The sequence below is a fragment of the Oryctolagus cuniculus genome, chromosome 7 (genome assembly GCF_964237555.1).
Source record: "Oryctolagus cuniculus chromosome 7, mOryCun1.1, whole genome shotgun sequence".
NCBI lineage: Eukaryota > Metazoa > Chordata > Mammalia > Lagomorpha > Leporidae > Oryctolagus > Oryctolagus cuniculus.
The window spans coordinates 67,590,836-67,616,653 of NC_091438.1; the positions used below are offsets into that span (position 1 = coordinate 67,590,836).

The 25,818-nt window shown below is 37.2% G+C and overlaps 1 pseudogene; it reads left to right on the forward strand.

Annotated features, from left to right (window-relative positions):
* The first annotated feature begins 2,700 nt into the window (after positions 1–2,700).
* Positions 2,701–3,335, forward strand: LOC127493689 (geminin pseudogene; annotated as a pseudogene).
* The last annotated feature ends 22,483 nt before the right edge of the window (positions 3,336–25,818 follow it).

Sequence of the window (25,818 nt, forward strand, 5' to 3'; positions counted from 1 at the left end):
CAAGGGGAATTTGTTGAACTATTCATCCTTTGTCCCATCCTGATAGATCTAGGCTGAAAACACAAAGAAAGATTCCTATTTTCTTACATAGACCAAGATGATCGTGTACCTTGGATATATCTCAAATTCATCATGTAATTGCAGTCATACAAACTGGTGACATGGTTCATTAATATATATATATATTAATGTATATTAATGCATATTCTCTAAAAGCAGACACATTTTGAGTGGGTTGTTTTAAATGGTTCTAAAGAATATTGTTCTCAACACTTGTTTGTCAGCTCTTCAGAGACATTTACAAAGTTGTCATAATCTGAAAAACATGCTTAAAATCTTTGCTATTCATTTTAATATTGCAGATTTAGATTACTACTCTGTGTCTTACAGGGAATCTTAGTTTCACACTTTAGGATGATTTTCAAATATGAATGAGAGCTAACGAGTGGCAAATCTCCAACACACTTTAGGTAAAAATCTCTAATTAAATATCAGTAGGATTGGCATAATTTATGACAGATTTCACCCAAATTCTTTACAGATTTTATAATATCATTACAGTTTTAAATTGGTTCAATAATTTCTTGATAAGCAATAACTGACTTACGGATAGTCAAGATTTTCCACTTTTTTTCTCTGTAAAGATTATACTTGCAATATGTTAACCATATATTTGCTCCATTCTTTTACTTTATTTTAAAATAAATTATCTATAGCCAGCGTCGCGGCTCAATACCTGTGGCGCCGGAACCCCAGGTTCTAGTCCCGGTTGGGGCGCCGGATTCTGTCCAGGTTGCTCCTCTTCCAGTCCAGCTCTATGCTGTGGCTCGGGAGTGCAATGAAGGATGGCCCAAGTGCTTGGGCCCTGCACCCGCATAGGAGATCAGGAGAAGCACCTGGCTCCTGGCTTTGGATCAGTGGGGTGCGCTAGCTGTGTCAGCCATTGGGGGGTGAACCAACGGAAAAGGAAGACCTTTCTCTCTGTCTCTCTCTCTCTCACTGTCCATTCTGCCTGTCGAAAAAAAAATTTTTTAAAACCTTTTAAAAAAATAAATAAATTATCTGGATTGTTGGAGGATATCTGGAAACATTTGGGAAACTAATAATGCCATCAAAAAACAAATTATTTAACTAAATTTTTTACATAGCTATTCATGCCTTGTTAATGAAATGCCTACAATGCCAATAATAATATTAAATAAAGTAAATAAAAATAAATAATAATAATAGTAAAGAAAGACTGGTAGGAATATTTTAAGTTTTCTATAACATCTGAAACATAGTCTCTTGTTCTTTATTTAAGGAGAAAACGAAATACATTTTTGATAAGACTAACGACTTGGTCATTTTACTGATTTGTATCATATTTTAAAACATTTCAAATTTTCCACAAATATTATCTCATTATATTTGCCTATAAACCTTGCCAAAATGTTTTCTTGGTTCTAAAAAAATCTGTTTCTGGGGCTGTACTGTGGCATTGTGGGTAAAGCCTGCAGTGCTGGCATACCATATGGGCACAGGTTCAAGTCCTGGCTACTCCACTTCCTATCCAGCTCTCTGCCATGGCTTGGGAAAGCAGTGGAAGAGGGCCCAAGTCCTTGGGGCCTTGCATTCATGCGGGAGACCTGGAAGAAGCTTCTGGCTCCTGGTTTTGGATTGGTGCAGCTCCAGCCATTGCGGCTATTTGGTGAGTGAACCAGCAGATGGAAGACATTTCTCACTCTCTCTCTTTCTCTCTCAGGGCCTCTGCCTCTCTGTAACTCTGCCTTTCAAATAAATAAACAAATCTTTAAGAAAAAATCTATGTTTCCTGGTTTTAAAAATCCATACAGCGGTTTGACATCACAACTTACACACAAATGACCACATGACTGACACATGACTGATAATAGGTGAGGAAGCTTAGTTCATTATATATCTACTAAAAGTTGATGTGATGACACCTGGTTTTACCGTTTTGCATGTCAGTGCAGCAATGGGGACATTTCAAGGGAGAAGAGTATGGGCCATCTTCCCTACAAACACAGGAAGATCATGCCTATGTTTCTTGTGGAAATAAAGGTGTCTTCTAAATTAATGCAGTCAGAGTAATTTATTTCTAGTTTTCACAGTTTACCTTGATATTCATGGATGTACATCAATTTATATATTGATTTTGCTTACTTGCTATTTTTTCTTGCCTTCTCTTATGATTTATTCAAAACAAAAATCAAATTACATCCACAATCTTCATCAACTTCTGTTCTTTTATTTCCTGTGTAACATATTCAACATTCATAACTATGTATCACCATTTCAATATTTTAAAGATTTATTTTTATTTATTTGAAAGGAAGAGTGACACATACACACACACACAGACAGAGACAGAGACGATGTGTGAGATAGAGACAGAGACAAAGACAATGAGAGAGAAAGAGATATCTTACATTCACTGGATTGCCTCCCAAATGGCTGCCACATCAAGGCTGTGCCAGGCAGAAGACAAGATCCAAGAATCTTCCATCCTGTTCTTTATCATGGCTAACAGGGGTCCAAACGCTAGGGTCATCCTCTGCTGCTTTTCCGGGCACAGTAGCAGGGAGCTGGATGAGAAGTGGAGGAGCCAGGACTAGAGCTGATACACTGAGATGCTGATGTCACAGATGACAGCTTAACCTGCTGTGGATGAATCTCATGTGCTTCACTAGCTGTATAATGAACCCCAGTATAAAGCAAAAACAGCAGGGCATCCAAGAGAACCTAAAGAATTTTCTAATCCAAAAAAAAAAAAAGAATTTTCTAATCCAAAAAGACTTCTGAAGATGATTCAACATTCTGTAGAAGCTAGAAATCTTATTGTAACAGAAAATGCGTTGACCAAAGACTTAACTAAAAGGAAACACATGAGTCTTCCAGCTCTGGAGTTTTTATTGTCCCAGAACACAGTGAAAATAAAAATCTTGAAGGAGTCACTGAGAACCATTTGATTTTTTGATTAAAGAAAATCCATTTCCTTAGTCTTGAAAAGAAGTGGCAAAAAAATGGAGGAAGTCTCTCTGCAAAGCACTAAGTTAATCAAGTAACTTTGTAAAGAAATCAAATGAAAGGACAATGCAATTTGTCACCTGAAAAAGGAGAATACAGAATTGGAGGAAGTAGCAGAACATGTTCAGTTGTGGCAAAGGTAATAGGGAGAGTGAACGATGGACTGCTGGCTGACTTTGAATCACTGGATAGTCAGGAATTTGATTATAAAGAAGAAAAGTGAGGATTCTGAAGTAGACTCAGAAGTTGACACATGTGTTTAAGAAATTGTATCTTCCTCTACAGAAGTAAAAACATGTATATGAAATTCAATAATATTTGACTCTTGAGTAAAATAGTGTCAAAGTATAACTTCACTATCTACTTTGGAGCAGAGCAAATACATCCTGCAAATTCTGGAGACAAACCTTCTTGTTTGAATCCTGGGACTCCATTACATTATAATGTAAACACTACATATTTTTAATCTATAATGTTTTATGTAAACAACATCTTCTCAGTTGCCAGACATGATTGGATATATTATAAGTATGCTTTACATCTCCAAAATAACACAGTGAGTTCTCCCTGACCAAGAGAGTGCTTTTCAAGAGTGTATTAGACTAAATAAGTTTCCTTTAATGAAGTTATTCAGTTATTCCTATTTAGGAGGGCACAGCACATACTGGCATTCCCAAGTGATGTTCAATACTTTTCCAACGGGGTAGGAAGCATCTATCTCTGTTAACTATTTTTTCCCTCTTTTCATGTAGTAGGGTTGTTGTTTGACAATGGCTTTACTGGCTAAGACTATATTTTTCATATGGGTTTGCTTGTGTATGGAACCAGTGGATTTTATGATTAACACTTCCAGACTTAATAAACCTTCAATTCTATCATTCCCTCACTTTATCTTTCCTATCTTCTGGCTGGATATTGATCACTGGATGAGCTTAGAAACCATTGAATATGGCAGAACCTCCATTAACCTGAGTCATGGATGACTGCACAGAGCTGAGTTCTCACTGAGTTTACCTGGGTGATAAATAAATTTCTATTTTATTTAAGCACTGAAATTTCATTGTTGATTTCTTGCTGCAGCTATCTTATTATCTTCTCTCAGATAATACAATTGAGGATTCTGAACCACAAGCTAAGATAGCTTATCCCTTAAATTGGGTCTTATGTTAAAATCATTTTCACAGTCACCCATTGAGAAAACTCCAGTGTAACTTTGTTCGAAAATCATTTTTCTTTAGTATCAGAGTTCAAAGTTTCTTTTTAAGAAATATGGAGGGAGAATGATAGTGCATGGTTGGGAGTATACTATGTAGTTAGTTCTGAAAAGGTCACCTAACTTACATCTTGTAGGAAATTTGAGATGTTCTTGGATGAACAAAATAAAGTAAAAGTTATCTGAAAGATAAAGAACTTGAAGAACAGGTGAATAGAGACAATAGTGATTTTCTAAAAGTCAAAGTGAGTTTGTCAGAGTTGGATTTTGTATCTGAAATCATAAAATCCATGCATGTATTTTCAACTGTATCAAAGTATTTTCCCATAGATACAATTATGAGCATTTCAGTTTTTCTGAACAATTTTACTTCTTAAAGAGAAAAATAAAAGTAATTGCATAAATTTTTTCCCCAAAAATAAAAGCTCCAAACAAACATTTCAATGCAGAAGTGATGACTATTCAGGGACACTATAACCCATAACAACAACCATACCTAGCAATGTCATTTATTTGAAAGATGTGTGTTTCTGTAAGAGGCAGCCATGCCTGCAATTTTGTTATTATGTATATTCATTGCCTACAACTTTCAAAGGATTAGGAAAGAGCAATCCCATTTGTATTACTGTGCACGCACATATCAATAAAAAGGCTCCCTGAAGGTAATATAAGAACTAGTGAAGATTGAAAAACCCTTTCAGAAATACAGATAGAGTCATACAGGGTCACCTGCATTGTCAGGGAGAATATAAATTTATTTGAATGCACTGAATCTGAGGACACTTATAAAATAAGTGGATGGAATATAAATTTGGGCCAAAGAGCTATTGTGTTACTGAAATAGATAACCTAGAACTGCTTTCTGTTTTACCCTTCATGGTTTTATAATGATTGAGAATAATTGGAAAGCAGACTTCTTGGTTTTCAGAATAGTTAGTGGAGCACATTTTACACCACACCTCTTGGATAGACATATCATATTTTCTAAGTTCAAACATCTGTATCTAAGATATTCAACAACCACACTAGTATGTGTCAAAGTATGTAGGAGTAACAGGAAGAGGAAAAATAATCAGAGGCTCATTTTTAAAAAGAAGTGTAAGATCCCTCACTCTATCAAAGTCACACTATTCTATCAACAAATCTCTCCTATTTCTCCCAGAGTAAACAGAATTATTAAGTCCCAATTTACGTAAAATTATTTCTATTGTGTTTTGTTTCTAAATCTATACTGTTTTAGAATTCACTTAAGATGTAACAGGTATGTGAACTGGTATCCGTGATATATGCTAACTGACAGCAAGAAAAAAATGAAAAAAAAAAAACTATAATAATTACATATGTATATCCCAAAGTGTAGGAATGTGAACCACCTAAGAAAAACATAGGCAAAATTATATGGCCAAGAGCTTTCTTATACTATTAAATGCAATTATGATTTCCACTGATGGAATTTGTCTTAAAGTGTTTAAATGTTCTTCTGGGAAAGGTAGAGATATACACATTAATACATTTCAAATATTTACATACATGAATACATTTATTTCATCATGTATATTAATCATATTGTATTATAGATATCATGCTGAATTTTGGAAATCTGATGAATAAGACAGATTCTGCTCTCAAACTTATTATAGATAAAGGAAGCCAGAAAATTACTTTTTATCAGTACTATTGTGAAAATACAGAATAGGGAAATTGGTATCTAGTGAAGCATCTTCAAGCAAATAAACACATTTCTTCTTTGAACACAGTAGGACGCTATTGAAGATAGCTCTTTGAATGGAGAATAGGCTGAATTTCAATCCCCAGCTACCATGTGATTTTCGTAGAAGAACAAACAGCCCTATATATATATAGTGCCAAAGTACAGGACACAAAGACAATATTTAATTCAATATGGAAGTTATAGAGTAAGATTTACCTGATAAGCTGAGGGAGAGAAGATTTGAGAGAAGGTAATAATAGCAAAGGAAATGAATGGTTATTACCAAAGTATACTCAGATTCCATGCAGGGGAAACACCTAGTCCAAATGGGACAGGCTTCGTTTTGAGACACCTGTGATGAGCCAAGGAGGTTGATAAACATATAGCCGCATAAAGGAAGGAGAGAAGCATAATCTGAGCTGAGAAAAAGATCTTAATGCTTTGTGCTTTAAAACATACCAACTATTACATTTTTTCATGATCCTTGGAGTCCTAATGGGTATTATTGATTATTCTCAAATGTACCCAAATCTATGCTAAAGGCTGAGTGTATCTAATGTCATAATATTGAATTCTGAATGTAATTATAAGTAAAGAAATTTAGATTTCGATTTGAGTGACTTCACTCATCTTTGCAAGCCGAAGAAAGAATAACGTGTGGTGTCTGTTTTAATTCCCTTTTCTATTTTTAAATATTTAAGAACATTTTCAAAGCAAAAATTGCACCTGAAAATTAAAAAGAAAAAGCTATTGAGATTTTATTCAAGACTGTTGCCATAGAGAGAAAAGCTCAGCCTGCTGTCTGAATCCAACTCCAATGCTATAAAATGCATGGAATTTCAAAATGCTGGGTGGGTTAGTGAAAAAGTGCTGGAGTTCATTGGGAGAGTGCATCATTATTGGAAGAGGTGGACTACATTGGGTTAAATCTGAAGTTCTAGATGTTTTTCTCTGTGATTCTACCTTGGACATTTGGTTATTGACACCCATCAAGTTGGGCTCTTACTGTGATGCAGACACTGTGGGATCATAGTTGTCTTCCTTCAGGCTTACATTTTGAAGAAGAGCTGCCCAGTCCCTGATGGATACCTCCCTGTTTTTTTTTGTTTTTTGTTTTTTTTTTTTAAAGAAAGAACTTTTTGTCAAAAATGTACATATGTTTCAAATGGCATGAGACAGAATTTATGATTCCAAATTATCTAAAGAAAATAAGAGAGGTCAGAGTATAATGTCAGAAACACTTGTGTGGAATTGGTCAAGAAGAGGGATGCCGATTCTATCGTATCTAAGTCCAGATCAAATTGTCATGTTCATGAAGTTTTCTGTAGGTGAATTTCCTAAAGAAATATTTCTGTGATGGTTTTTTTGAAATGTAAAATACACAGTAAATATCTTTACTTATTGAAGTGCATTGTGTTTAGACTACTGAGTAAAATGGACAAAAAGTATTATATGTATTGATTAATAAAAAGAAATCTGCATTTAGGAAAGGGGAAACTTTATTCTAAAAGATGAGAGATGTGGATTGCCATAATAGGTTCCATGTTCTGATTGTAGATCCTATAAGAATTCCAAGAACCAGGCAGGAAGGGTGGAGTAAATGGTTCTAGAAAAAAAGAAGGTGTGTTGGGGCCAGCGCTGTGGCATAGCAGGTAATGCCACTGCCTGAAGTGCTGACATCCCATCTGGACACTGTTTTGAGACCTGGCTGCTCCACTTCCAATCAGCTCTCTGCTATGGCATTGGGAAAGCAGTAGAAGATTTTCCAAGGCCTTGGGTCCCTGCAAGACCCAGAGGAAGCTCCTGGCTTCTGGGTATGGATCATTGCAGCTCCAGCCATTGTGGCCAATTGGGAGTGAAACAGCAGATGGAAGACCTTTCTTTCTCTCTGCCTCTCCTTCTCTCTCTGTGTAACTCTTTCAAATAAGTAACTAATTCCTTTAAAAAAAAAAAAAAAGAAAAGAAAAAAACAGGGTGTGAGGAAATGGTATTAACAGTGTGATGGGACAATAAACAAAAAATAGGCACTGTTGCACCTTCTGAAGCCTACTTAACCTCCCAATGCTTAAAATCCAGGGTGGATCTTCCTTGTTCTTGTTTCTGTGGTTTCTGCATTCATTGTTTGGCATTGTGGATATATTATTTGGTTTCTTCTTCTTCTTCTTTTTTTTTTTCCTCTCTCTGGTGGCTTTTCTCTTATACTATGACTCTAGATTAAGTGGACTGTCTGCTTTTGGTGAATCTCTAGAGGTTTGTGGTGGGTGTGACTAGAGAGCTCTGTTCATTTCTTCAGGGTTAGGATGTGCCAAAGGTGACACACCCAGGTCTGGTGTGGTAAATCTTCTCTCTCTCTCTTTCTCTCTCTCTTTTTTCTTTTTATTCAGAAGGGAAGTAATTCCACTCAGCTGAGCTCTTCTCCTTGAAGGCATTCAGTGCATGAGCGCTAGTCCCAGTGGGTATAATATTCGTCTGCTCTGTGCCAAGGACCACACAAAGGATCTGTGCAGTCCTCAGTGTAAGCTCAGATTCCCCTGCAATGTCTCCCACCGGGTTGCCAAGGTTACCAAGTTTGTGGTGTCTCTCACCGAGAGTACTTACATCTCAGGCACACCATGAGTTCTCCCACACACCCTCAGTGTTTTTTTGTTTTTTTTTTTTTTCAGAGTTCCAGTTCATAAGTGCCACACATTCACCAGGTCTTAACCTCCTATTATTTCTCCCCACCAGAGTCAGGTTTATCTGCTTGGCTGAGGGCGGGCACAGCACTGGGCTGGCGCAGCTGTTACATATGTCCAAAATGGCACCTGCTGTATTGTTTTCCCCACCTTTGTAAGGTGAGTGGAGAGAGAGAATCGCGTCCATACCAGTCCCTTTTATTATATTTTTTTCTCTCCACTAGTTAGACTGGTGAACTTTCACCCACTGGGCTTCAAGCCTTGTTCCTTCTAGGATCTTCCTTCCACTTTTCCGCCAGTGTCTAGGGCTGCTGTGGTTTCGCCTCACCTCCCTTTCCAGCGCTGCTGTGTAGACTCGGCTGGGGCCCGGAGCCATGGGCATCCGTGCCCTCCATGTAGGACCACCATGTCCCACTAGTTCCAGAAGAGTTTCCTCTGCAGTGTTTTCCCTAACTCTTCCTTGAGACTACAATATCTCCACTTTTATTAAACTATCTTTTCCTGGACTATCACCGCTCTTCCTTCCTATTCCGACATCTTGCAACAACAGATAAAGGTTTAATAACCAGAATCTACAAAGAGATCAAGAAACTCCACAATATCAAAACAAACAACCCACTTAAGAGATGGGCCAAGGACCTCAATAGACATTTTTAAAAAGAGGAAATCCAAATGGCCAACAGGCACATGAAAAAATGTTCAAGATCACTAGCAATCAGGGAAATGCAAACCAAAACCACAATGAGGTTTCACCTCACCCCAGTTAGAATGGCTCACATTCAGAAATCTACCAACAATAGATACTGGAGAGGATGTGGGGAAAAAGGGACACTAACTCACTGTTGGTAGGAATGCAAACTGGTAAATCCACTATGGAAGTCAGTCTGGAGATTCCTCAGAAACCTGAAGATAACCCTACCAAACAACCCAGCCATCCCACTCCTTGGAATTTACCCAAAGGAAATTAAATTGGCAAACAAACAAGCTGTCTGCACCTTAATGTTTATTGCAGCTCAATTCACAATAGCTAAGTCCTGGAATCAACCTCGATGCCCATTAACAGTAGGCTGGATAAAGAAGTTACGGGATATGTACTCTATAGAATACTATACAGCAGTCAAAAACAATGAAACCCAGTCATTTGCAACAAGATGGAGGAATCTGGAAAACATCATGCTGAGTGAATCAAGCCAGTCCCAAAGGGACAAATAACATATGTTCTCCCTGATTAGTGACAACTAATGGAGCACCAAAAAGAAAAGCTGTTGAAGTGAAATGGACACCATGAGAAACAATGACTTGATCAGCCCTTGTTCTGACTGTCGAGGAACAACTTAACACTTTATCCCTTTTAGTATTTTTTTTTGTTCTACTTAATAGTATTGGTTGAACTCTGTAATTAACACACAATTATTCTTAGGTGTTTAAATTTAACTGAAAAGTGATCCCGGTTATATATATGAGTGGGAATAAGAGAGAGAGGAGATGTACGGCACATGCTCAATCAGACTTGCCCTAAATGGTAGAGTTAGAAATATGCCAGGGGATTCCAATTCAATCCCATCAAGGTGGCATGTACCAATGCCATCTCACTAGTCCAAGTGATCAATTTCAGTTCACTATTGATCATAATGATAGGATTAAGAGTCAAAGGGATCACATAAAGTAGACTAGTGTCTGCTAATACTAACTGATAGAATTAAAAAGGAGAGATTGACCCTGCGGGGGAAGCATGATGCACAGCCGACTCATAGAATGACAAATGCCCTAAACAGCACTCTGGCCTCAGAATCAGCCCTTAAGGCATTTGGATCTGGCTGAAGAGCCCATGAGAATATTTTAGGCATGGAAAGCAAAGACACTCTGGCAAAAAAAAAAAAAAAAAAAAAAAAAAAAAAAAACAAGAACACCTAAATGAAAGATCTCTGTGAGTGAGATCCCAGTGGAAAGAACAGGCCATCAAAGAAGGAGGTACCTTTCTCTGAAGAGAGGAGAGAACTTCCACTCTGACTATGACCTTGTCTAAATAAGATCAGAGTTGGTGAACTCAAAATGCTTCCATAGCTTTGTGAACTCATAATAAGAGCCTAGGGTGATTACTGACACCATAAACAAGAGTGTCAATTTATTAAGTCAACAACAGGAGTCATTGTACACTTACTCCTCATGTAGGATCTCTGTCCTTAATGTGTTATACTATGTGAATTAATGGTATAACTAGTACTCAAATATTACTTACACTTTGTGTTTCTGTGTGGATGCAATCTGTTGAAACCTTTACTTAGTATATACTAAATTGATCATCTGTATATAAAGATAATTGAAAATGAATCTAGGTGTGAATGTGATGGGAGAGGGAGCGGGAGATGCGAGGGTTGCGGGTGGGAGGGAGGTTATGAGGGGGAGAAGCCACTGTAATCCTAAAGCTATACTTTGGAAATTTATATTTGTTAAATAAAAGTTAATAAAAAATCCAGGGTGGGTCTGTCTCATTGTTTTTGTTTGGCTGTTTTGTTTTGTTTTTTTTAGATTTAAATACTATTTGAATGTCTGACCAATAGAGACTGGGGTGGGGGAAGAGATCTTCCATCCATTGGTCCACTGTCTAAATGCCCACAATAAACCAATATTATGCCAGGGGCTAGGAATTCCATCCTTGGGTCTCTCATCTGACTGTAAACCCATTTACTTGGGCCATAATTTACTGCCTCCCAGGCATATAAGCAGAGTGTTATTTTAGGTTCAGTGTATCCTGGCCACAAAGCAAGTACTTCCATATTGTATATGGGTGTCCTAAGTTGTGACTTAATTCACTGCACAACAACCCTTATCCCATTTCATTCTTTTGCATGTAGAAATACGGTTTTCCCACACAACTTGTTTTAATTTTTAAAAAGATTTATTTTATTTTAAAGGCAGAGTTATAGTGAGAGAGAAGGGCACACACACAAACACGTGTCTTCCATCCACTGGTTCACTCCCAAAATAGCCACAATGCCTGGGACTGGGCCAGGCCAAAGACCAGAATCAGGAATTTCATCAGGTATGGACTCAATCACTTGGGCTATCTTCTGCTATTTACCCAGGAGCATTATCAGGGAGCTGGATCTGAAGTAGGGACTTTTAGTGAGGTCTCCTATGGGATGCCTTTGCTACAGCCAATGTATTAACTTGACACACCACAATGCCTGTGCCCCCAGCACAATTTATAAAAGAGCCTTTCCTTTCTTCATTGTTTCTTTTTTGGTGGCTTTTTCAAAAATTATTTGTATGCTTGAATTTATTTTTGGGCTTTTCAGTCTGTTCCATTTGAATGTTTATTTTTGTGCTAAAACTACTATTTTGATTATTATAGCTTTGTAATGTAATTTGAAACAAGGAAGTACTATGCCTTTGATTTTTCGTTTCCTCCCCAAATTTGTTTTGGCTACTTGGGGTCATCTCTGTGCTTGTATATATTCATATATGTGTGTATATAGACATATATGAACATACACTTACATATATGTATATATAAACATATTGTACACAATAAATATAAACATTAAAAAAAAAAAACAAATGAACCAGGATAGATCAAACTTCAGGGACCTAACAAAAGGGGAGAAATCTTCACAAAATTTAGTCAAATTTCAATTAAAATTCAATGTGTTTAGATTGAACAGGATGTACAAAAATTCAGCCAATCACTTATGAGGAAAAAATGGGAATATGAAGTGTCTGTGTATGGCCTTGGAAGTTTTATCTAGATCAAATTATGAAGGGTGGTTCTTACAATAAGCCACTTCCTGGCACAAAAAATGGTAGCATGATTTCTTACCTATTGTTGTATTTCTATGGACACAGATTCCAATAAATTTCAACATTCTCATATTAAAGCCTATCCATAAGAATATAATGAAATTTGTCATGTGACATGTGAATCCATAACTGAAACAAAGGAATTGAACAAATAAAAACTATCCCACTCATATATATGTTAAAATAAGTAGATATAACTCATACTTCTGTTATTACAACTTTGGAAATGTTGGAGAACTGAGTTAAAACTCCTTCCAATTAATGACACCTGTGCATGGCACTAGACATTGTTTAATCTCTAATTGTGGGACAGAACATTGGCAGTGAAACTGCATTGATCTAATGTCACTCTGTCTTTCAAGTCAAACCAAATATATAAACTTAGAAAAACAATTCAATAGAAAAAGAGAGAGAGAAAGTGAAAGAAAATAAAAATGGGCAGTAAACAGACAATTCTCAATGGAATAGGTAACAGATATGTGAAAAATGCTCAAAATCATCAGGAAAATACAAATAAACATCACAATGAGATTTCTCCTCACTGTAGTTAAATCCTCTATTATCAAAAAGACAAAGGATGGCAAATGTTGGCTAGAATATGGAAATAAAGGTTCACTTTTCCACTCTTGTTGAAAATGTATATTAGTATGGCCATTGTGGAAAACAGTATGGAGTTACCTCAAAAATCTACAAGTAGAACTACTACACTATTCAGTAATCCTATATCTGGGTATGTATCCAATGGAATTGGAATGAAATCTGTCCAAGAGATAGCAGCACTTCAGTGTTTATTGCAGCACTACTCACAGTAGTCAAAAAATAGAAATAGCCCAAGTGACCATCTAATGACAAATGGAGGAAATCAAAATGTGGTACCTTTACACAATGGAATATAATTCAGTCTTAAAGATAACATATTGTTACTTGCAACAGCATGAGTAGAAACGGAGGTCATTATGTTGATGAACTAAGAGAAGGACAGAAAGAAAATTATCATATGATCTTTCTCATATATGGAGTCTTAAAAAAAGATGTGTACATAGAAAAAAATAAAGTGGTGATTGATTATCAGAGACAGGGAATGGAAGAGGAAAAGTTCAATAAGAAGGACTGTGTTACAGCTGTATAGAAGTAAGAAGTTTGGGGGTTCTATTACACAGTAGGATGACTATAGATAATGTTAATATACTAAATGTTTCTCTATGAATAACAAATTCAAGATAAGAATTTGAATTTTTTCAACTTAATGGGATTATAAATATGTAAAAAAATTTGCCCTGAGTGAACACTATACAATGAAGACACGTAATGATACATCACATAGTAACCATGAATATTTACAATTTTTATGTCAATTAAAATTTTAAAAATATAAATAAGAGTGAATAGCTAATAGATAACATGTAAATAATCAATAATGAAGATGAGAAGTGTTGAGAAAAACTTGGGGAGGTGAAGTTGTCAAGCTCCCATGCCATTTGCCCTTCACCCCTGTCTCTGTGCTCTCATTTCTCTTTGTGGGAAACAGGGTCATAGTAACTGACAGGTCTGTCTACTTGGCTAGCTGTCCACAAGTCTTGTTATGTAATGGTCTGGCTCCAGGCCACTATTTTCTGTAAACCAATATAAGCAATTGGGTGGCATGGCTAGGTGCAGCTGTTGTTTAGATACAGCTTGTGGTGGATGTAAGGCTGTATGTGGCTAGATGTCTCTGTGTAATATATTTCCTGGGGCCCCATTGCCATCAGGTCAGGGGTAAGTCACTGCTTTGCATTTTTCACTGCCACTTTGAATGAAAGAGAGATATATCCACAAATGGCTCTGAATTGTTCTCTGATGTGTTGGAAACACTGGCATGCACTTTGGCATTGCTGGCAGGATTCCTTTCATGCCAGTATGGATCAGAGGGTAGAATTCAGAGGTGGCTAGCCACAAATATGTGATGCTTGATGACTGTGGCAAGGGAATGTCCCCCTGGTTGCAGGGACACAGGGTGGGTCCTCCTAATTTCCATACAGGCAGGAAGTAATGCTCCACCTCAGGCTGACATAGAGAAAAGGACCTGCTGGCTGTTTTAGAGGAGGCAAAAATAGATGAGAGGGATGTCCAGACAGTGGCTGATACCATGTGGTTGGCTCTTCCCACTGCCTTGTGAGAAGGAAATAATTTAAGTTTTGATCAAAATTCAAGCACAGTGGAGCTTCCAACGCACCTCAGGGAAAGAAATAGAAAGACAGAAAGTTTGAGAGCAGCTGTGATGGGTCCAGTGGAAGGCCACAAATTTATCTCCCTTCTGAGGAAGGGACGAGAACAATGGTGAGGCAGCTCTGGCAACTGTGGGAACAGCAATGAGAGACGTTGGCTCAGAAGAGTCCTAATGAAGCAACAAGTCAAGGAGCTCCAACACCCGAGAAAAGAGCCCTAAGCCACAGGCATACAATAAGAGGATTGTTTATTGAATTATATCTATAATATATTATTGACTGATAAAACAGGTTAGGAGTTTTATGCAAGGCAGGTCACAATAGTTCTAAGGACTTAGTATATGTTTGAGTACTTAAAATGTTTGAGAATCCAACTTAAAACACTTACAATGGTTATTCTCTGGGTGATTGTGTAACAGCTACTTTAATCTTTAGTACTTGCATTTTATTTGCATAAAGTATGCACTATTACTTGCATATACATAAAGTGACATTGCGAAAGATTTTTTGAAGTCTGAAACTAAGAGAAATAATAAGATTCTATATTCAGCATTGACTAAAACCAGTCTCTGTGTTTAAAAGTGTGAAAGTCCAAATACATAAAATAAATAATTTAAATTCTGTCTTCCCCTGCTTCTTTCTGTCTCTGTTTCTCTGTCTCTCTGCCTCTCAAATTTTTTTTTTTTTTGGTGTGGGGGGAGGGCAAGAGTTTGGTACAGCAGTTATGATACTGCTTAATACACCTGTATATTGAATGGGGGTATTTGAATTCAACTTCTAGTTCCACTGCCAATTTCTGCGAGTGCATGCTGTGGGAGGCAGCAGATGATGGCTCAAGTACTTGAGTCCCTGCCACCCACGTGGGAGTCACATCTTGAGTTCCAAGCTCCTGGCTTAGGCTTAGTCCAACCCAGGCTGTAGTGGGCAGATGGGGTATGAACCTGATAATAGCAGATCTTTATCTCTCTCTCTCTCTCTCTCTCTCTCTCTCTCCCTTTCAAATAATAAAATACACATCTTTTGAAAATGCAAAAAGAAAATGATGTGATCAGAAGATGGCACTTCAAAATATGCCACTTTGGCATTAATGTTATTTGAGCTGAAGACAACTGAGAATCGGCATACATTGGTAAAACTTAAAATACTTCCCCTCTGGCTTAAAAGCACAACATAGTTTTCCACTGGTAATTCTGATGTGAGTTTCCATTTGTACATATCTTCTTCTGTTCTCTCTTTACCAGCAAGAGGAGAACAATCTTCCCAATCAACCTGTATAAACCATACATTTCTTAGCCACTTTCCACAAATTAGCAAGTGTAGGAGTTTAAATCCTTTTCCCTTTGTTCACTTTTCCAGAAACATTTGCCCTTTCTCTTACCACCTCTTCTATTTATTATCAATTCATTACCCATTTTGAATATCCACTTCCTTTCTATGAAGCCCCTATACATGTATAATCTAAATTCAATTGACATGTGGATTTTTTTAATTTAAAAATCCATCTTTTATCAGCTGAATTAGTAGGCTCCAGCTAGAGTAGCTAATGGGGAAGAAGAAATTTCTCTCTCTTGTAAGTGCTTTAGGAAAAGGACTTTGACCCATAACTTGCTTATCATATACTTAAAGAACAAGGAAACTTGAAACTTAAAACAAGAAAATCTTTATGACTTTTTGTGAGTGAAGACTTTCTATTATGTAATTGTCATAATTCATAAAGCAAAATAAATTTTCTCAATATTTAAGATATAATCATCAAAAATTTTAGTTAATAAAATGAGAAAAATCAACTAGAAAGAAAAAATATTTATAAATCACTTATCATGCATGCATTTTGTTGTAGAATATTTAAAGAATTTTGAAAATTGAAGAAGTAAAGAAAATAAAACCTTAGTTTAAAAAACAGACAGAATATTTGAACAGACATTTTACCAAGGAATTTATGCTGGTAGCAAATAAGTACAGAAAAACCCCTCAACATTAATAATTAATTAATAGTCACCAGTGCAATTAAAATTAAAACAATAGTAAGACTTATTCCACACCCAAAGGAATGAGTAACGAAACAAAGCAGTCAACACCAGGCGTTGAGGTAGATGGGGAGCAGCTTAACTCCCAATATGTTGCTGGTGGGAATGTTGTCTGGTACAACCACCTTTAGAAAACCTTTGGAAACTTTTAAAATAAATTTAAGCACATAATTACTATGTAATACAGATATCCTACCCCTAATAGTCACCAAATAAAAATAAAATATTGGACCTCAATGTTTACAAGCTTCACTAATTATTACCAAAATAAGAAATAAACCATATACACTTGTGATCATTGAACAATGTCTCGTGTAGCTATAGAATGGAATTCATGCCGGCACCATGGCTCATCCTCCGCCTGCGGCGCCGGCGCACTGGGTTCTAGTCCCTGTCAGGGCACCAGATTCTGTCCGGGTTGCCCCTCTTCCAGGCCAGCTCTCTGCTATGGCCCGGGAGTGCAGTGGAGGATGGCCCAAGTGCTTGGGCCCTGCACCACCATGGGAGACCAGGAGAGGCACCTGGCTCCTGGCTTTGGAACAGTGTGATGCGCGGGCTGCAGTGGCCACTGAGGGGTGAACCAACGGCAGAAAGGAAGACCTTTCTCTCTGTCTCTCTCTCTCTCTCACTGTCCACTCTGCCTGTCAAAACAAAACAAAACAAAACAAAAAGAATGGAATTCATTTCAGCAATAAAAGTAACAAACTACTTGTAATTTGTATAAGCAACAACATGAAGTGATCTCTATGTTTTCTAACTAAAATACCTATACTTGAAAGACTACATATGATTCAACTTACAGTATCTCCTGTAATAGACAAAACTGCAGAAGAGGAGAGATAAATGCATGCTTATTGTTAAAGAAAGCATGCTTCTGACATTTATTGAAATGTCAAAGGAGATTTTTCTAGGGTTATTGCAATGGATGTTAAGACTATCACAACAGAAGTGAATGATTGGTTCAATTCTAAATACAAGGAAAAGTGGGATTCATAGCAGGAAGTAATTTGGGAGGGACAGTTTTGGATAGAAAATACTAAAAGAAAGTAAAAAAAAAGAAAATACTGAAAGAAAATACCAGGGTAGGAGAAACTTTTGTTAAGCTGATCTAAAAGAATTTTTGATCAAGGTAGGATTCTCTCTAAACAGACTAAACAAGATTCTTGCAAAAACAAACAAAAAAACTAAAACCAAACAACTACTTTTTCTGTGCTCATATAACATTTCTTATATCAAATGTGTGTATTATTTACACCAAATAATTCTCCAGTTCCCTGAAGACATCAACTGGTGTCCTACAATTTAACTGTATTTTGATACTAACTACCTGAAGTTTGCTCACACCACACAGGTTAAACACTCAATCCCACAAGTCTGCCTCTACCACTATTTCAGATGTCAATTTCAAATAATGGGTTCAAGGGTTATCCCCCTCCGCCCCGCCACTTCTGTCTCACAAACCCCTTTTCAGGTTAAAAGTTTGCTATAATATCTCACAAAACTCAGGGAAACATATATTGACATTCACTGATTTAGTAAAAGGTATTACAAATAAATAACTAAAGAGAGCATAGGAATAGGTTTGCAAGAGCTCTGGTTACACGATTGCTGATTCTTTGGAGTTGGGGTGTGCCATTACATTGGGCTTTGGATATGTTCACTGATCTGAGCTCTTGAAATACTGAATTTTAGAGATTTTAGAAATTTGTTTGTGGGTTTAATCATGGAGGAGTGGTGAATGGGTATCTCAGCCTCTCTCACCCTCTTGAATGTTGGTGGGGTTTCAGACTGAAACTTCAAAGTTTCTGATCATGACATGGTTTTCTGGTGACCTATCCAGGAGCACAATAAAAGTCATTTATTTAGAACATAAGATGTTACAATCACCTAAGAAGTACCAAGGGATTTAGGGATTATCCATAAGATGTTCTTATCCTCAATGCACAGGAAATTCCAGGACTTTGGAGAATTAGGGATGAAACAGGTTAAAAAGCTTGACATCTCTGCCCTCATAATGTGTCTATCTCCTTTGCTACCTTGACTTAAGATCAGACAATATCTGCTTAGCCCGCATATACACTTTTTAGTCATTAGAGGATTTTTGCTTGCAGTGTGAGTTTTCTGCCGACCAGAAATAGGCCTCCTTGGAGCTTGTGTCCCCGTGGAGATGAGGGGATATATACAGGAATAATTTGTTGCTTTGTTAAAGATTTACAGGAGCAGCTTGATCAGACCTCTAATTCCAAAGTCAACTAATAGAGGATAGAGTTTTTTATAATCATGTTGACGTCAGCTGTTAGCAGAAATTCATCATCAATTTTTTTGTAAAGACATATATTTTTTTTTTGACAGGCAGAGTGGACAGTGAGAGAGAGAGACAGAGAGAAAGGTCTTCCTTTGCGGTTGGTTCACCCTCCAATGGCCGCCACAGCCAGTGCACTGCGCTGATTCGAAGCCAGGAGCCAAGTGCTTCTCCTGGTCTCCCATGCAGGTACAGGGCCCAAGCACTTGGGCCATCCTCCACTGCACTCCCTGGCCACAGCAGAGAGCTGGCCTGGAAGAGGGGCAACTGGACAGAATCCAGTGCTCTGACCGGGACTAGAACCCGGTGTGCCGGTGCCGCAAGGTGGAGGATTAGCCTAGTGAGGCGCGGCACCGGCTTGTAAAGACGTAATTTGAATACACTATCACAGGTTTAATTTACCACTAACCATAATATTCAACAAGTGAAATGTAGGAAGATCACAGTTCCACCAAAGTATAAACACAAGCTAAAAATGGTAACCATATCACAAAATGTCCATTTCCTTCCTACACACTTTTCGGTATTCTATATTAGCTGCCAATATCAGAGAAAACATCATATTTGCCTTTTGAGACTGGCTTATTTCACTAAGCATAATGGTTTCCAGTTGCATCCAGATATTCACTCAAAAACTGACACATTTTCTTAGCCTGTTTCAACTACTTTAACTAGTTACTATAAGCTAGATATTTTATAAACAGCAAAAGTTCATTTCTCATAGCTCCAGATGCTGATACATCTAAGACCATGACACCTGCAGATTCAGTGTCTGGTAATAGCTTGCTCTCTGGTTGATAGATGGCTATCTTTTCCCTGTGTTCTTCTGTGACTGAAGGTACAAGCCAACTCTCTGGAGTCACTGTTACAACGGCAATCCATTCATGAGAGTTCTGTTCATAACCTCGATCACCTCCTATAGGGCCCATCTTGGGCAATAATATTTTCTCATACAAATTTTAGTAGGACAGAAGCATCCTGATCATTGAAGGAGGTTATATATGTGTAGGGGTAAGGAGTACACATGATATTTCTACTTTCTGCTCAATTTGTCTGTGAATCTAAAACTAAGAAACAACAAAAAGAAATACTGAAAGTAAAAGTATCATGGTAGAGTACAAATATTGTTTGGGTGACAATTTAAGAGAGGACTTGAATACTTTTGGGAGTTTTGTTGGAATAACTGAGTCTCTTCTGTATCTAAGTGTTGTAATTCACTGAATTTTAAATCTTTCAGTCAAAGAAAGAGCGAGTGCCTCTGGTTTATCAAGCATTCAGTGGGACTCCTCAGCTTGACTGAGGATATAGAATGATAATAAGTTTAGATAATATTCTATTGTATGTATATTCCACATTTTCTTTATCCTTTCATTTCTCAACAGGCATTTAGGTTGTTTCCACATTTTGGCTAGTTTGAATAATATTGTAATGTACTCAGGAGAGCTAATACGTCATTGCAATCCTGATTTTAAAAATTTAAATAAATATTCAGAAGTGAACTTGTTGGATCATACAGTAATTGAACTAACTTGCTCGCTATTTGAGGATCTTTCCTGCTCTATAGGCTGGGAAACACTGTGTAAGATGGAAAAAGAAAAAGGGGAAGAAGGACTACACCATCTTAGTATAGCATCCTCCAGGAGAGTTTTCAAAAACATCTTTATCTTAAGAAGAAAGAGCAGGAATAATGCATTTCTTTATCCATGAATATTTTTAACTTCTTATTTATTAATTGGCTTGATTTCTGTTTTTAAATATTACAACCCATAAAAACCATGGACACATAAAATTTATGTCGATGAAATGATTATAGTAATTTATATTGATATGACATTTTCATGCTCAACAACTTAGCTCAGAGTAGTGAATAGTCAATAAACGAATTTGATTTATGATGAGCTCAAAGTATTTGCCTCAATTGCAAGCAAATTATAATTTAGCAGGAGCTGTACTCTTAAGATTTCCAAACACAATAATGACTGGTCAATTTTTATCTCAACTTGTGATTTTTTTTGTATAACATCAACACTTTTTAGTATATAAATGTTATTAACATATTCCATCTCTATGATCTTTCATTACCAGAGGCTTGATATTATGATATTATTTCTGACAAATAATCATTCCAAAGCAGTGTAATGGAGAATTTTTCCTCCTGCAAATCTGCATTGATTCTTTTCCCTCATCCTTCAATTGCAGTTTTTTTCTGTTTTTAATACTTCACTCATACATATGCACATACTCATATTTTCAAGGAATGAACAGTTATTTAGGGTCAGTTAGAATATACATAATATATATAGTACAGAACATAACAAAATAAAATGTTATAAAAGTTATTCCCAAGGAGGACTACAGGAGTTTACTCTTCTTTTCTTATAGGGTGAAACTCTAACTTCAATTAATATTTACTTGGAATAATGTTACAGCTCCCAGTAACTTAGTGACCTAGAAAGGGAATGTCAATAATAAACCAAAAACCAAAAATCACTTTTTTTTTGTTTGGACATTGAAAACAAAATGCAGATATAATAACTCATTTCAGGATGGTTTATTTGACATGAATTTAACTTCAAATTATACTCATGATCAATCAGACTTGCCCCAAATGGTAGAGTTAGAAACGTGCCAGGGGATTCCAATTCAATCCCATCAAGGTGGCATGTACCAATGCCCTCTCACTATTCCAAGTGATCAATTTCTGTTCACAATTGATCACACTGATAGGTCTAAGAGTCAAAGGGATCACGTAAACAAGACTAGTGTCTGCTAATATTAACTGCTAGAATTAAAAAGGAGAGAATGATCCTGTGGGGGAAGCACAATACACAGCAGACTCATAGAATGGCAGATGTCCTAAACAACACTCTGGCCTCAGAATCAGCCCTTAAGGCATTTGGATCTGTCTGAAGAGCCCATGAGAGTATTTCAGGCATGGAAAACCAAGACACTCTGGCAAAAACAAACAAACAAACAAACAAACAAACAAAACCAAAACCTAAATGAAAGATCTCTGTGAGTGAGATCCCAGTAGAAAGAACAGGTCATCAAAGAAGGAAGTACCTCCTTTCTCTGAAGGGAGGAGAGAACTTCACTCTGACTATGACCTTGTCTAAATAAGATCAGAATTGGTGTACTCAAAAGGCCTCCATAGCCTTGGCAACTCATGACAAGAGCCTCAGGTGATTACTGACGCCATAAATAAGAGTGTCAATTTGTTAAATCAACAACAGGAGTCACTGTGCATTTTCTCCCCATGTAGGATCTCTGTCCTTAATGTGTTGTACTATGTGAATTAGCAGTATAACTAGTACTCAAACAGTACTTTACACTTTGTGTTTCTGTGTGGGTGCAAATTGTTGAAATTACTTAATATATACTACACTGATCTTCTGTATATAAATATAATTGAAAATGAATCTTGATGTGAATGGGATGGGAGAGTGAGCTGGAGATGGAAGGGTTGCAGGTGGTATGGAGGTTATGGGGAGGAAGCCACTGTGATTCAAAAGCTGTACTTTGGAAATTTATATTTATTAAATAAAAGTTATAATAAACAAATTATATTCATGATCCTTTCATGTAGCTAGATTCTAATGAATTTCAATATTCATAGATTAAAATTCTTACAATTCTTAATGATTAAAATTATAACACAATTGTTAAAATTCTTAAGTAAACCCAAATCAATTTTGTCTATGAGAAGAATCACAGTCAGCCAAAGAAAATAAAGAGACTACCTTGCTCCAATTAGTTACAGAGCTAAAACTCACTCCTCAACTTCTGGGTCTTAGTCTTGTTTTGTCTATGTTATGCCCAGTTCAGTTGTCCCCAAAGACCACCAAGGAGCCAATACCGCTGTAAAGCACACGAGTTTTATTGCAGGTCCAGGCCTGGACTCTCAATCAACACGGACGCAGCGGGTCTGACTTGAGAGCCCCGACCCTTCAGTTCACAGGGTTTTTATAGGGTTTTCTGAGACATTCTATACATCATGGTACCATTTAGCAAATCATCTCATCCCAAGGGAAATTCAAAGGACATCTCTTAGAATTGATTAATGCATCCAGTGGCGGGAACAGACCTACTAAAGGTGGTTGGATGGCTTTGGGGTTGACGCCTTTTGAATTGATTGGCCGAAGCTTAGGGTCCGAGCTGCTGGGGTGTACGTGCCGAACTGCAGGGTCTCAGGAAGCTATTAATGACCTTATCTGCCCTGAGAAGACACCAGGAAATCTAGGTATTTCTCTGTTATCTGCTAATCGGCAGTTGCTAGGAGTTTATTGCAAGGGGAGTTCATTTATTTACTTTTAGGAGCTTCTGGCTTAGGGTTCAGGGCCTGATCAGGCCCAAGTTATAAGATGGAGGCCTAATTTAAAATAGTTATACCTTGATCCAGGCTCAGGTCTCACAGTTTACACTTTGGAGATCTAGTACATTTATGGTTTTCTAGAAAAACTAATAGGCTTGATTTTACAAGTTACTTGGGACTTGAGAACAATTCTGTGATTTTTATTTGGGTCACACAAAAAGCATTGATGACATGGGTCTAACCCTAAAATACCTCCTCAGCTGTTCTTTTGATCTTGGAAATTAATGTATTCTTTTTTGATGAGGCTTCTTGAATACTCTGATCTCACCTTTTGTCTCTATATCAATTTGAATTAGATTCAGCTTTACATTTTGGGGGAGCACAAACTTTTCCTCTATTCTCCCAGTCTCTTTACTTAGATTTCTGTAAATTAAGCTGACAAAAGACAGATTAACCAGGGAAAAGGAAAACAATTTAAATTAGTGTATAAGAGTTTAGAGAAAACAAATGAATCAAAGAGGCGGTTAGACTCAGGGGCTTATGTACTCTTAACAAAGGAAACAATAGTTTGAATTTCAAGGTATGATAATTTGTGAGATGTGACTGGAAACTGGAAGCTATAAGAGAAAACTACTGGAAAATGAATTATTTTTAGTAAGATCTATTGATGCAAATTCATCTTGGTGTCAACCCTCAGCTTTTGTGGTAAGAGTTGCTCAACTCTCCCTGATACTGGGGACACATCCTTCTCAAAGGAAATTTATGTCCTCCTTTGATGCAAGTGGGAGAACTTCTCTCACATCTGTTGATTCTCAATTGCCACATTCAAGATAATTCTGCCACAGTGGCGTATTTTCAGATATCAGACTGTAGTCAGGTTTCAGTACAATATATAACACAATGTAACAGTGGCTTAAACTCATAAAATTTATGAGATAGTTTTTCTTTGCTTTGTGGTGCTTCACAGTTCCACAGACTCCAGCCCTTTCTATACTTCTGCTTTCTTCACTGGCTTCAACTACAAGGTAACTCTAGCCTCCAAGCAGGTGTCAGAACATCAGTCTTTGCACTAGCAGCACAGGGATCAGCAAGGAGGAAGAAAGGACAAAGGATTTTTTAGCCAGCTGCATCCCTTTTAAAGTCTTGTAGTCTCACCCAACAATTTCTATTCATGTGTAAATAAAGTTTCTATGTTGTTAAGCACAGAGATGCAAGTGGTATTAGGAGCATGGTCTTTTAGCTAACTCTATCAATATTCTGAATAAAAATGAAGATTTATTTCTAAAAAGAAAGGGAATAATGATAAGTAACTTTGCTGAATATTTGTTCTTTCAATTATCGACATCCCTGTTTTTCTGTTTGTTTAAAGTATTTAAAGTATTTTTGTTTTGTTTTGTTTTTTCTCCTGGGAAGTTAACTTTCACAAACTGCCTGATCAAATATATCTACAATCTGGTGGCCAAGTAGAACTTAGGCTGTGGAAGAAACCAGAAAATCGAAGGACAGAAGTAGTAAGTGGTCTGGGAATTTATTCTCTATCCTCCATTCCAGCTGGTCTGTGATGTATCTGCAGTTGCATTCAACCTTTTTAGACTAGGGCTCACTTGGCTAATCCTCTGCCTGCGGCACCAACACCTCGTATTCTAGTCCAGGTTGGGACGCCGGATTCTGTCCTGGTTGCTCATCTTCAAGTCCAGCTCTCTGCTGTGGCCCAGGAAGGCAGTGGAGGATGGCCCAGCTCCTGCATGGGAAACCAGGAGAAAGCTCCTGGCTCCTGGCTTCAAATTGGCGCAGCACACCGGCCATGGCAGCCGTTTGGGGGTGAACCAATGGAAGGAAGACCTTTCTCTCTGTCTTTCTCTCTCTCACTGTATAACTCTGCCTGTCAAAAAAGAAAAAAAGACTACGGCTTCCTGCAGGCCTGATAATGGTAATAGCTCTTTGTTTTGTTAGACCTAAGGACTTCTACCAGCTTTAATCCTGCACACTTATGTATGAAAGTCCTGGATTAGTTTGTTAGGATTACCTTAACATTACTACAGATTGGGTGACTCAAACAACAGAGACTTATTTTCTGACAACTAGTAGACTAGAAGTCTGCAGTGAAGGTGGAAGCAGTTGTGTTTGCCTATTGATTGTGTTTTCCCACAGTCTTCTTCTGTTACTGCTTATGTCTTGCATTTCTTTCCTGATAGGGATACTGGTCATATTGGATAATGACCTATTTAACTTAATCATATTTTTAAGGTCTTATCATATTGGATCAGAGCCTACCTTAAGGGCCTCATTTTAGCTTAATTATATTGTTTAAGATCCTATCTCTAAAGGCAATTATGTGCATATCCCTGATGGATAGAGGCATCTGAGTGGGGGTTGGGGTACACAATGCAGCCCATAACTTAAGTCCTTTCAGCAGTATTTCTTCGATTATTTCTTTTCTAGTATTGAATCTATTCTTGCTAGGACACTGACTCAATAATTTCTTAGTACCTGTAACATGGTTTCTCAAATTTCAATGTATATGCAAATTACTTGGGGATTCT